The sequence below is a fragment of the Protomyctophum bolini genome, assembly GCF_963924005.1.
Source record: "Protomyctophum bolini genome assembly, chromosome: 5".
In the NCBI taxonomy this organism is placed as follows: Eukaryota; Metazoa; Chordata; class Actinopteri; order Myctophiformes; family Myctophidae; genus Protomyctophum; species Protomyctophum bolini.
Window position 1 is genome coordinate 48537712 of NC_137866.1, and position 14340 is coordinate 48552051.

The 14340-nt window shown below is 44.4% G+C and overlaps 1 long non-coding RNA gene across 1 annotated transcript; it reads right to left on the reverse strand.

Moving 5' to 3' along the window:
* Positions 1-227: 227 nt before the first annotated feature.
* On the reverse strand, positions 228-14072 carry LOC308316267. Its single transcript, XR_013964142.1, has 3 exons — positions 13939-14072; positions 13068-13181; positions 228-337 (listed from the first exon to the last, which is right to left on the reverse strand). It is a non-coding gene; the product is annotated as an uncharacterized lncRNA (long non-coding RNA).
* Positions 14073-14340: the final 268 nt, after the last annotated feature.

Below are 14340 nucleotides of genomic sequence, written 5' to 3' on the forward strand. Positions count from 1 at the left end.
CATGCTTTGATTTCATCAAGAATAGATTATTGCAACTCTTTGTATATTGGCATCGACCAGGCATCACTCAGGCGTTTACAGCTAGTGCAGAACACAGCTGCCCGCCATCTCACCGTCAGTATAAAATATGTTATAGTGTATATTGTATAGTGTTATAGTGTATATTGTATAGTGTTACAGTGTTATAGTGTTGTATATATTTATAGGAGGGTTGACATACTGTGAATCAGGAGGTCCAGGTTCGTTACTGAAGTCAGGAGGATTTCCTGGTTTAGACCAGTCACTCTTCACAGACAGAAGGCTGGGAGTTGGAGACTCTGCTCTGTGGTGGACACTTCTGGAATCATACAGACAGAAATAACAATACATAAACAATAGAGACAGTGAATAATACTACTAGGAATAATACTAAGTAAATAACAGACAGTAATTAGCATAACAGTAGCTTGTATTCCATGTAGTACAAACGGTGCAATGGAATGATTTGCCCAAGGAGATAAAGACAACACACTTAAAACACTTAAAACTTAGGTCAGGATTGAGATGGCGTTTTTAGAATCCTGAATGGGTCTGTTGAATTGCGCAATTGTAACAGTTATCTCTTTCACACATTCTGACCAGGATTACTGCATGTTTTTGTGAGGCTACCTACCCTAGGGGTCACGGGGAGAACATGTGAGGGTACCTACCCTAGGGGACATGGGGAGAACATGTGAGGGTACTATACCCTAGGGGAAACGGGGAGAACATACAAACTCCACACAGAAAGGCCCTTTCGCTAACCCCACCTCGGGTATGGGCATTGATGACGCAGAGGAGAGAACATGCCCCCAGCGCCCACAGCGGGAATCGAACCCAGCATCTTCTAGCTGTGAGGCGACAACACTACCGACTGTGCCACTGTCCCCCCTCTTGGTTTTATTTTCGATAAAGATTTTAAACTTAAAAAACAAATCAGCTCCGTCGTTAAAACTCTCTTCTTCCAAATTCCAATCATCGCCACGGTCAAATCCTACCTCCCCTAAAAACAGCTGGAGATGGTTATCCATGCTTTGATTTCATCAAGAATAGATTATTGCAACTCTTTGTATATTGGCATCGACCAGGCATCACTCAGGCGTTTACAGCTAGTGCAGAACACAGCTGCCCGTGAAGAGATGGATGGGAGAGGGAGGGACTGAGAGTCAGGAGACCAAATTATTAATCCTGGCCCCAGGACAATGCATGAGTGAAAAATCACACCCATGTGAACTGAGGTGCTCTTGTCATTATATATCATCATACGTCATATTTGGTGGACATTTGATCTAATCTCTTTCATTCTCAATAGCAAATATTGAGACCTGTGGGGACAAGCTGTAGCAAAAAAGGGAAGGGAAAATGTTTATGGTGGACTGAATAAATTGGCATACAAAGTTAATTTTAAGTGCAATGTGTTAAAAAAGAAAAACAAGGCTTTCTCCATGGTCTGAAAAATAAGTTTCATATTTTATTGTTAAACCTTAACCCGGCATGTGATGAACTCTGCAGTGCTCAGTGCTCAGAAATGCAATGTCTTAATGCCACGGTTAGGTATGCACGTGACTAAAGCTCCGTTCACATTGAAGAAGCAGAAGCTAGCTTCTGCTTCTTCGTCCCATGTTATCTCTATGCAGAACAGCTTCTGCGTTTAAAAGCTGGAACAATAGCTTTTTTTTGTTTTTGCGTTTTTTTTTCCTCACCGGACCTTAACTTTAAAGCAGCTTTTAAAAGCTGGAGCTTTAAAAATCTGCGTGTAGCCAATCAGAGCACAGCGTGGTTTGAGGAGGCGGAGTTGAGCTCATTTTACAAAACCGAAAACCCTCTGGAAAGCTGTCCGACCCAATTGTCCGCATTAAAAAATAAACTTTTTGAATATGGGCTGTATATGAAATATGAATGGATATTTGGCAAGACCATAGCATATTTTGTGATAGAAATTAAAGTTTATATGAGAAACAAGTTGTCGAAGCGGTGAAAACAGGTTGTGTTCCGTGTGCCGTCGCGAGTGTCACGTTTCTGGGGACAAGTCATCGTGCATTCACCCCCCCCTCCGGTTCTCATCGAAGCTATGGATGGACTACTGAACTGATTAACTGAACTCTCCAGAACGCTATCCGTCGCTTGTGGACTGTTTGTGGACTAAACAGTGCACGCACACACACACGGTTGATAAATTAGCAGATATAGATAGATAGACAAACAACTAAACAATTATAGTTGTGTCGGAGTTTTCCCAAAAACAGCAGCCCGCTGTCAGCGCGTTTCTGTGCCGGTCCTCGTGTGTTTTGCTGGACGTTTCCTCGCACTAAAATTAATTGCCCTTGTCGCGGGACCTCGCCCTGAGCACAGGGAGTTGACCACTGGTGTACGCTCCTCGACACCCAGTCTCAATTTAGGGGGTCCTCCGCGGGCCGGGCCACAGGGTCCAGAAGTCGGTCCACTTTCGCTCGAGGTTTCTCCTCGACGACGGGGTCTGGCCGCAGGTCACCCGAGGCACTCTCACCGTGGTACAGTGGCGCTAGTAATGTACGTACTACAGGAGTGGGGCCTTGATCATACCTTATATCAGTTGTATGTACCCCCTCTATTTATGCAATATGTTGCCCATGTTTTGTGATTGGTTTGCTGCGTTCTGAATCGATAAACCAATCGCATATAAGATTTATTTGAGGGAATCATTTAAATTGGTCTATTGCGTTCATGTAGGCCTATCGATGAACCTCATACCAAAAGTTGAAAGATAGTAGATAGCCTATATTTATAGATAGATAGAACACGTGTGTGTGTGTGTGTGTGTGTGTGTGTGTGTGTGAGATATTGAGCACCGTGGACGGTGGAGGAGCCGACACGGGGCTCACTTGCGAGCCAGTTCTCTCTCAGTGCCCCTGCAGTAATTACCCCCTCCCGGTTCCCACCGAGGTGAACAACTGAACCCCGTAGCTGTCTCTGACCGTGGACTAAACACACACACGGTTTATAAATGAGCATATATATATATATATAGTCTATAGACAAAGAACTAAAGTCCAGAGTCCCCAGCGCGTCGTATGCACCGCGTGTGTGTGTGTGCGCGAGAGAGATCAATAATTAATAGCCTTTATTATAAAGGCTATTAATTATTGATCTCTCTATGCACATGCATATCATACAACTGATATAAAGTTTATATCAGTTGTATGATATGCATGTGCACATGTCCGTTGCACTGGACTCCGTTCCGGTGATAATATCACCGTGATATTGATTATTAATTAAGTAATTAAAGTATGCATAGCCTACTACTAGTTGGCACAATGTTTCACATCATCTGCTAATTAAAAGCAAACTTTAAATGTGCTGATGCTGTAGTCAGTGTAAACGGTGAGGGTCCGTGGGGGTGGTGGAGGAGCGGTCTGACTCTAGGCTACTGCCACATATAGCCAGCCGAGGTCAGTGACAGACAGACAGCGCCGAGATGGGGGCTCCCTTCCACGGGAGACTTGGGACTGAATGTCCGGAAATCGCACGTAAACATAAGCTGTTTTAATTGCTTTTACGACGTGCTGGATATATACAATTGTATTTCTACGGTATGCTCTTTCTAAATCAACATTAACATTACATACAGAGCCGCCATTTAAAAAAATGCCAGGAGGGTTTCGCTCGTGGCCAGCTGGGGGAGAGGAGAGCGGAGTGGGGGGGAGACATGAGCGCTGAAGACGGGGAGGATTGAGATCCGGTCCGTTCGGTTATTTACAAACAAGTTTACCAAGATTATATTATTTATTCATCCATACATAGGTTATGATGTAACTAAATATATAAGTATGTCTCCTCTACAGTCGCTATTTTACATTTTAGACTTTCAAATGCGCATCTGCTCAAACTGCCTGTCTCTCGTCTCAAAGCCAGACAGCCAGTCCAGGCAGCTTGAGTGACAGGTACCTTGTACACGCCCACTTTCTCAAAAAAAAGCTGCGTCTTTCTGAGTTCTGCTTCTGCTTTTTAAAGCAGCTTCTTCAATGTGAACGGAGCTTAATGCACTGAAATGGAGATGTTTACAAGTGTAAATTGGTCTACTGAGTTATACTGTTTTATTAATACAATGTATTGCGTGATATATATTGTCTGTGCTCCTTACATTTTGGGTAGGTGCTCCAAATGTTTTGCTAGTGCTACTAACTTTTTAATTTGGGAGCACTGCATGGTGCTACCAAGAAAAGTTAATTTCGAGCCCTGGGTTCACAGACATGCCGGTCTGACAGACAGACAGCAATCACTAGGGCTAATTAGCCCTCTAAAAAAATAGAAGTCCACATTATGGCATCAGTGCAATTCGGCCAGTCATAGTTTTAAGCCAGATCACCTTAATTCATTATAATATGGGCAAGAGCAACTGTGTAGGCTGTAGGCTACTACATTGATCTCATCATGAGATCAATCAAGTTTGGTGCCAAATGTCCCACGAATCATTTTAATATGACGACGTCATATGAAATGAACCTGCACTTACATCTGATATATAGGCCTATAGGTGTCCATGATCAGAACACATCCATTCTGCATTCAGACAGATGACAGTGAGATGATATCAATCTAAAAGACGGATGAATCAATGCAGCTCTGATTAAAAAAAAAAAATCGGATATCTATTTTACCTCTGCTATATTTTTCATCCATGATTCAGTGTCAGTCTCTCTCCGCCTATTTATGGTTTTTGCTCTCTTACCTGATAAAACGTGAACCTAGTGTGTCCTTGAACAAACTAAAGCTAAGAATAAGAATGACAAAAGAGTTTCTGTTGCTCTTCAATTAATAAAACGGTGGCATATCCCAGGTTTATTCACTCAATAGGGTAGGTTGTACAACATTGATACCTTTCACACTTTAAATAGTGCACCTCAAATAATTAATGGTTGTATGTCTTATAAAGTAATAACGATAAAGAATATTCTATTGCCAAAATACTGTGTGGCTGATTCAGCCTTGGTCACAATTACACCAGCTTCCCTGAATAACACGGGACCTAATCGTAGCTTGAGAGGACGGATAAATACGATATCATTACGCATCTCCTTTACACCTGTGCGTACATTTTCGTTGTGAATGATGACCAGGGTGTACTATATTGTATAGTGTTATAGGTCCTCATTCACAACGGAAATGTACGCACAGGTGTAAATGAGATACGTAATATCCTACCTCTCAAGCTACGATTAGGTCCCGTGTTATTCAGGGAAACTGGTGTAATCACTTTGTGTGGATCGCCGGATGTACCCGTTCCGCATTTTTACCAAGCGATTCGCCTTGTGTCGCCTGGTTTGATGGAACATCCACGCCCATTCCACACCATATAAGGCAACAGGAAATATCAAAATACGTCATCATAGCCTGCACAGATCAAGTTATACAACAGTGAACCGCGATGAGCTTGTAGAGCAGTTAATTTTGACAGGCAGGTCTCTGCACGGACAGATCTTCAAGCAAACAGCGCGAGTTATATGTAGGGCTACATAATTATAAACAAAACTTGCCAACTTGGCACGCATTGCTTCAATCCTTGTTAAATAAGTTCATAAATTATGTTAATAAGTTAACTGATGTTACAGTTACTTTCACTGTTTCACATAATGAGAAAGAAGTTAATTTGTACAGTTCACCACACGACCAAATACTATATTAAAACTCGCCAATGATAAAAGCCCTTACTGATGAATTGCCATGCACTGCAGGGTTATAAAATATGATCATTTTCCTTTGGCCTATTTGATTTATTGATTACTGGGGTGATTGATTCCCTGCCCTGCACTGTCAGATTTGGAAACACAGGACATATTTAATCCACCGGACCATGCGGTTTTGGTTATTTTTTTCTTTTCTTTTTTTTTCTTTTGGGATTAATCCGTTTTTGCACTATATTTCATCCGATCCAACATCAAGCCTGATCAAGGTAAGAGTTGGATATATTCTGTGTGCCACTGGGGCGTCCGCATGTGACCAATATACATTATTATAAAAAAAGGCCTACTGCAGGCATTACTATACACTAAACAACGTGAGATTTGTACAATGCAGATATAAGTGCATGTTCTTATTATAGCCTAATTGTGAGTTTGTTTCTTAACATGCAGCCGATCCACAAGCTCACAACGCGTTGCACTGTGTGATAGATTGTACTCGGTGTTCCATTAAGAGTACTGCACGAACTGTTGTGTGATCGACTGCTCATGCCTGTTGGATTCATTCTGATATTCTACCCAGTAAACTGGACCTGCTACTATTATACTCCAGTGTGTTTGTCTCTTATTATAAAGAACCCAACTCACAAACTATAACATGGTGTTAGAAGTGGCTGGATCTTCACTCGATGCACATGCCGATCTCACAGAGAGTCATAAAGACCAAGCGGATCTGCGGGACGAGTGAGGAACAACTGTTTGTTGTTGTAAACGCTAGCCTAGCATTAGCATCTGGAGACGGGGCAGCTAAAACTCCCGCGACGAGATGGAGCAGCTCAAACCACCGTCGTCTCTGCTACTAACTGGAAACCTGGCTGAAAATTGGCGAAGGTGGGAACAGCGTTTTCAACTATATATGACAGCCACTGGAGCTATTGAAAAGGATGAGAAAATTAAAGTTGCCATACTGTTACACACTGTTGGTGAAGATGCTTTGGATGTGTTCAACACGTTCACTTTTGATGCGGGTGATGATGAGAAAATGGACACAATCCTCAAGGCATTTGAAACATATTGCAGCCCACAGAAAAATGTTGTTTTTGAAAGATACCAGTTCTGGTCTCATGCCATGGCAGAGGGGATGCCAGTGGACAAGTTTGTCACAGAACTGCGCCAGAAGAGCAAGAGCTGTGAGTTTGGAATAACTGACACTGACATGATAAGGGATAAACTGGTGTTCAGCTTGAATAATGCTTCTCTAAAAGAAAGGCTACTGAGGGAAAAAGATTTAACCCTTGAGAAGGCAGTAACCTTGTGCAGAGCGTCGGAAGCTGCGAGGAGCCAGATGCAAGCCATGACAACACATGCCGTGGGTGAGTCACATGTGCAAGCCATGAATAGAGCCCCAGCTCACACAGAGAGGGGGAAATTCTACAATGACAGGAAGACAGAAAAGAGAAACAGAGAGTGGAGTGCCTGCAACAAGTGTGGGAGAACACATGAACCACGCCAGTGTCCCGCTTATGGTGCGGCATGCCACAAGTGTAACAAGCAGAACCATTTTGCGAAGATGTGTGCCTCACCAGCTGACAGGACGGGCACACCACCTAACAGAACACTGACAAGACGTAGTGTCCATGACCTGGAGACTGAGGTAGATGTGGACTCGCTGTGTGTGGAAGTGAATGCAGTCACTAAAAGCAAAGACACCGCATGGTACACTATGGCCAGTCTTATGGATGTCCCGGTCAAGTTCAAAATTGACACATGGGCGGATGGTAATGTGCTGCCTATGTCCATTGTTGAGACACTTCCAGGTCGTATTCAGCTACAGCCCACAAGAACAGTGCTGGTGGCTTATGGAGGGACCCGTCTGAAGCCCGAAGGGACTGTGTCACTGGTGTGTGAAACGGCGAAGGCTAAAGCCAAGCTTGATTTCTACGTGATCAACCAGTCAGCCGTGCCAATCATGGGCAGAGAGGCGAGTGAGGAACTGCGGCTTGTCAAAAGAATCGATGCACTTGAGAAGAGACCTCCAGCACCTAAAGCGGAGCCGAGGAGAACGCCAGCCACAAAAGAGGAGTTGCTGGAGATGTTTCCAACGGTTTTCACTGGGCTGGGTGAGTTCCCGGGTGTGCATCACATACACATTGACCCAGCAGTTACACCTGTGGTACATGGGTGCAGGAAGATTCCTCTTGCTGTCATGGACAGGCTGAAGGTCACACTGCGACACCTAGTGGACGTGGATGTAATAACCCCTGTAAATGACCCAACAGAATGGGTGAGCAGTTTGATGATCACAGAGAAGAAGAACGGATCACTGAGGGTGTGCTTGGACCCCCGTGACCTCAACAAGGCCATAAAGAGGCAACATTACTCCATTCCCACTCCAGAAGATGTCCGCTGCAAGCTAGCAGGGAAATCCATTTTCACCATTCTGGATGAGAAGGATGGATATTGGCAGGTGAAACTGGACGAGCCGTCATCTGAGCTGTGTACGTTCAACACACCATGGGGCCGGTACCGCTTTAAGAGACTGCCATTTGGCATTAAATCAGCCAGTGAAGTGTTTCAGCAGAAGAACTGTGAGACCTTTGGCAACATTGAAGGCGTAAATATCATAGCAGATGACATGATAATCGCTGCATCATCAGACAGAGAGCATGCTGAAATCCTCCAGCAAGTCATGGAGAGGGCACAAGCTGCAAATGTCAAGTTCAACAAGGACAAAGTCCAGTTCAAAGTCAACACAGTGAGATACATGGGCCACATTATCACCCCAGAGGGCGTTAAGCCGGATGACGCAAAGGTGACAGCCATCGCCAACATGCCGGCACCAGAAGACAAGCAAGGCGTACAGAGACTGTTGGGCATGACGAGATACTTGGCCCAATACATTCCGGGGGAGGCTACGATAACGGCCCCTCTGCGACAGCTGCTGAAGAAGGATGCTGCGTGGCAGTGGGCCCACGAACATGATGCAGCTCTGGAAAGCCTGAAGGTTGCTCTGATTCGAGCCCCGAGTCTCAAGTTCTATGACCAGCACAAGCTCTTGACAATCCAGGCAGATGCATCAAAGGATGGACTGGGGGCGTGTCTTCTGCAGGAAGGCTGCCCGCTGAGCTATGCCTCCCGGGCACTGTCAGACACAGAGCAAAACTATGCTCAAATTGAAAAGGAACTGTTGGCGATTGTGTTTGCGGCCAAGCGGTTCCACCAGTACATATATGGGAAGACAGTTTCTGTGCAGTCGGATCATAAGCCCCTTGAGGTCATCTTTAAGAAGCATCTGAGCAAAGCACCGGCCAGACTACAGCGGATGCTTCTCCAGTTGCAGTGCTATGATCTTGAGATTACATACACCCCAGGAAAGGACATGCATGTTGCCGACACGCTCTCCCGGGCGGTTGTGAAAGGCCAAGTTGATGACCTCACTGAGAACCTGTTCGAGGAGAAAGTGGTGTACGCGATAGAGGCCACAGATGCTTTGAGTGAAAACATGCTCAAGCACCTCCAGGACGCGACTGCGGCAGACAAGGTATTACAGGCAGTATTACAAGCACACCAGAAGGGCTGGCCACAGAGAAGACAACGCTGCGACGGCATATTACACCAATACTGGCCGATGCGTCACACAGTGAGCATCAAAGATGGCGTCGTAATGACAGCAGACAAGATCATCATTCCTCAAAGCATGAGAGGAGTCATCATGGATAAATTGCACCTGGCGCACCAAGGCGTCCAGCGAATGAAAGCCCATGCCAGGAAGGTCCTGTACTGGCCAGGAATGGGCCAAGACATAGAGAAGAAGGTAGAAATGTGTGCCACATGTCAACAAATGCAGCCACAAAACCAAAGAGAACCTCTCCAGTCACATGTGGTACCAGAACTGCCATGGTCGAAACTGGGGACTGACATATTTGAGCTGCATGGACAATCCTATCTCGTGATTGTAGACTACTTGACTAAGTATCCGGAAGTGCTCAACCTGCCGGACAAGACTGCCCACTCAGTCATACAAAGGATGAAGTCGGTCTTTGCCAGACATGGGATCCCCAAAGAGTTGGTGAGTGATCATGTTCCTTTTGCAAGCTTTGAGATGCAGAGGTTTGCTGCTGAATGGGGCATCAAGCTCACACACTCTAGTCCCGGATACCCACAGTCCAATGGACTTGCAGAGAATATGGTCAAAACTGTGAAACGTGCGCTGAAGAAAGCAGCAACAACAGGGATTGACCAACATCTGGTTTTGCTGTCACTGAGGAACACACCGGTGACAGGCCTAGATGTCTCCCCAGCACAGATGTTGATGGGACGTGTCCTGAGAAGCCTGCTGCCGTGCACTAGCGCAGTGTTGCAACCACCCCAAGAGGCATCCACGACAGACTCAGGCACCTGCAGACACAACAGGGGCAGTACTACAATGTCGGAACCAAGCCGCTTCCTGAGCTGGCTCCTGGAGCTGCGGTCCACATGAAGACGAGGCAAGGCTGGAAGCCTGCTGTCGTATTGAGCAAGAGAGCAGAGCCACGCTCTTACAGTGTGGAATCTCCGGCAGGCGTGATCTTCAGGAGGAACAGACGTCATCTGAGGACCATTCATCCGAGCCTGCTTGGAGATGCTGATGCTGAGTACGTCGACCAGCCAGAGACTCTGCGGGACGTGCCACCTACCCCTGAGGCCCAGCAGGACCGGGCTGACCGGTCCGGCGCGAGCGACTCCGCTACACGCTGCACCAGATCGGGGAGGGCCGTCGTTCCACCTGTAAGGTACAGGGACTATGTCCTGAGCCAACGCTGAAGGTTGTGCTCCGCCGGTGGGCCATGTTCTGGAACCTCTGGCCCCATACAAGACACCGACCCGCTTACATACACGTATAGTTAATACAAGAGACTCACACTTTTACCATAGCTAGAGATGCTTTGCACTGAATTTTGTTTTTGTTTTTTTTGTGTTTATTGTTCTGCTAACTAAAAAAAAAAAAAAAAAGGAGGAAAAGTAAGAAAGTGGAATAACTGTTCTGATAAGAATTTGAATGTGAACTTCTTTGCTATCTTGTTCAGCATTAACAAAGTTAAGCTTCTCCTTAAGAAAGGGGGATGTGATAGATTGTACTCGGTGTTCCATTAAGAGTACTGCACGAACTGTTGTGTGATCGACTGCTCATGCCTGTTGGATTCATTCTGATATGCTACCCAGTAAACTGGACCTGCTACTATTATACTCCAGTGTGTTTGTCTCTTATTATAAAGAACCCAACTCACAAACTATAACACACTGCGAGTAGGCTAGAAGGCTGCTGAGATCGTGAGCCGCATATATATCCTAATAAATAAATAAAAAGGCTCGGGCTTGCAGTTTCTGTATGGGACTCTAGGCTAACTTCATTGACCAATGCCTCTAGAATGCATGCATATACAGTAGGCATACTGCATATGCATGACAGATATATAAGTGATACTTGGCTTTTGTATATATACGCTATCATTTTTTATGTGCTGACCAATGTTGGGGACACATGCCTACATATTTTATCTGAGATTTGGGAACTTTTTGTATGCCCTTTACACCACCCTGGAGCTGACACGGATATCAGCAGAGTTTCCGTCCAACCAACGTCACCGTCAAGTTCACGGAGATGGCCATGAATTCCCACGAAATGTGGGAATCCACGTAAATGCCTGTCCACTCAAGCTCTGCTCACGATATTAGCATAAACGCCGTTGTGAATGAGGACCATATAGTGTGTATATTGTATAATGTTATACGTCGTCATTCACAAAGGCGTTTACGCTGATAACGTTACGTAACGTGAGCTTAACGTGAGCGGACAGGCATTCATTCGGAATTCATGGATATCTCTGTGAACTTGACAGTGACGTTGGTTGGTCGGAAACTCCGCAAAAACCTCTCACTATGGCGTAGAAGGCATACGCTTGCGTATATTTATTCAGAAGGCTTTAGTCTTCATGCTTAATCAATAAATGGTTCCCAAATCTCAGATAAAATATGTAGGCATGTGTCCCCAACTTTGTTCAGCACAAAGAAATGATAGCCTATATATAAAAGCCGAGTGCACTTGTATGCACTTGTATGCCTAAATGCATGCATTCTAGAGGCAAGTTAGCCTAAAGTCCCATACAGAAACTGCCCCTGCAAGCCCGACACCTTTTTATTTATATATTAGGATATTTCTAGCATGCGCGATTGTGCTGCTCACTTGACAGCTTTCTACTCGCAGTGCAACGCGTTGTGAGCTTGTAGATCGGCTCTCGCTGACTCACGCTGCATGTTAAAAAACAAACTCACAATTATAATAAGAACATACACTTATCTGCATTCTGCACTGTACGGATCCAACGTTGTTTAGTGTAGTAATGCCTGCAGTAGGCCTATTTAAATTGTTTTGTTATGGAGCTCCTTTGAGTCAGTCTGACTGTGTGTGTGTGTGTGTGTGTGTGTGTGTGTGTGTGTGGGGGGGGACATCATGCAATGAACCTGCACTGACGAAGAGGATCTGACAAAGAGGATATAGGCTACCCGCCGTACTGTATATGGTTGAACATTTAAATAGCTATATGCCTACCTGTCCATGATCAGAACAAATCCATTCTCCACATGGCATTCAGACAGATGACAGTGAGATGATATTAATCTATTCCCCGCATGAATCAATGCAGCTCTGATAAAAAAAAGTATCAGATATCTATTTTACTTCTGCAGGCGAGTGTGCAATTGTTCTTTTTTATATAACCCTGCAGTGCATTCATCAGTAAGGGCTTTTATCATTGCCGAGTTGTAATATAGCATTTGGTCGTGTGCTGAACAGTACAAATTAACTTCTTTCTCATTATGTGAAAGTAACTAACATCAGTTAACTATTAACGTTCTGACATTTAACAAGGGGTGAAGCAATGCGTGCCAAGTTGGCAAGTTTCGTTTATAATTATATACAACTCACGCTGTTTGCTTGAAGATCTGTCCGTGCAGAGACCCTCCTGTCAAAATTAACTGCTCTACAAGCTCATCGCGTCTGTTGTATATAATTTAAAGTTTGGGAATCCTCTGTGCAGGCTATGATGACGTATTTCGAGATTTCCTGTTGCCTTATATGGTGTAGAATGGGCGTGGATGTTCCAACTAACCAAGCGACACCAGGCGAATCGCTTGGGAAAAATGCCGAAAGGATACACTCAGCGATCCGCACAAATGAAGTGATTAAACCACGCAGGTTCCCTGAATATCACGGGAGCAAATCGCAGCTTGATCGGACGGATAAATACGATATCATTACGCATCTGTTTACGCATCAGTTACGCTGTGGCGTATTTCTCCTTTGTGAATGAGGAGAGGACCATAGTGTGTTGTACAGGAGGATTCACATACTGTGTGTGTGGAGGTCCAGGTTCATTACTGAAGTCATGAGGAAGTCCTGTAGACATGTCACTCTTCATAGACATGTAGCTGGGTGTTGGAGACTCTGCTCTGCGGTACAGACTTCTGGAATCATAACATTGTTTGTGTGAATGACATTGTCAATTCTTTTTTTTTATTCGTGTTATTGTTACATTTCATTTTATTTATACAAGGGTAACATCTTTTAGTTTCCTCTCACAACATTGCAGCGAAAAGAAAACTAAAATTGCAAAAAACATTATATAAATTGTTATGTTGTGGTTTTACTAGGCATGTAAAATACTGTAGTTACAGGGCCTGGCCAAGAGGGGGCACAAGTACACCAGATTAGGACTAGGCAGTCAGTAGGAGGCAGAGCCATATAGATTAATCTTAAATCCCTTTATTAGTACAACATAAACATTACAGAGACTTTAGTTGTCACTGTACAATACTTACTAAATATACAATACAATAACGGGTGATAGTTTAAACATGGCTTTTTGCATACTGTACATATTACTGTTCACATACTATACATGCACACAAGCAGCCAGCCTGTCTACTGAACACCACACTGATTTGTACCACTTCATTCACAAACTGCACACACAGTAACTTACAATCTGTAGATTAACTTTGAACAGGATTGATACAACATTATTAGATGTTACGTCTTGTTTTTGTCATTCATGTAACTTATTAGCATGAGATCACATAGTTGTATTATAGTGTTGTGTATATAATGCTGCTGCATTGTCTGAAGGAAGCCAAGTTTTACTCTTATGTACCTGTAGTGTACACAAGATGGAAGAATAAAGTACAGCATTGAACCTTGAATTGTATAGGAGGATTCACATACGTTGTATCTGGAGGTCCAGGTTCATTACTGAAGTCAGGAGGTTCATGACTCTTCATAGACACAGATGGAGGCCCTGCTCTGTGGATGTGATGTTTGTCAGCTCCTTCCTCCTCTCTCTCCTCACACCGACTCATCTTTGGTCTTCAGGAAACCTGTCAAGATTACAGTCACAATACACCATGAGGAAACAGTCAATGCTGGCCTAGTCCAGGCGCACGCCACATAATGCCACATAATAGGCTCTTATTGTCACGTCAGCTCGTCGCTTGTTCGAGTCCCGTTCATGACGACCTTTGCTGCATGTCTCTCCCCTTCTCTCTCTCCCTCTTTCCTGTCTGTCTTCACTGTAACTATCAGCAAAGGCACAAAAGCCAAAAACTAATCTTAAAAAAAAGAGAGGAA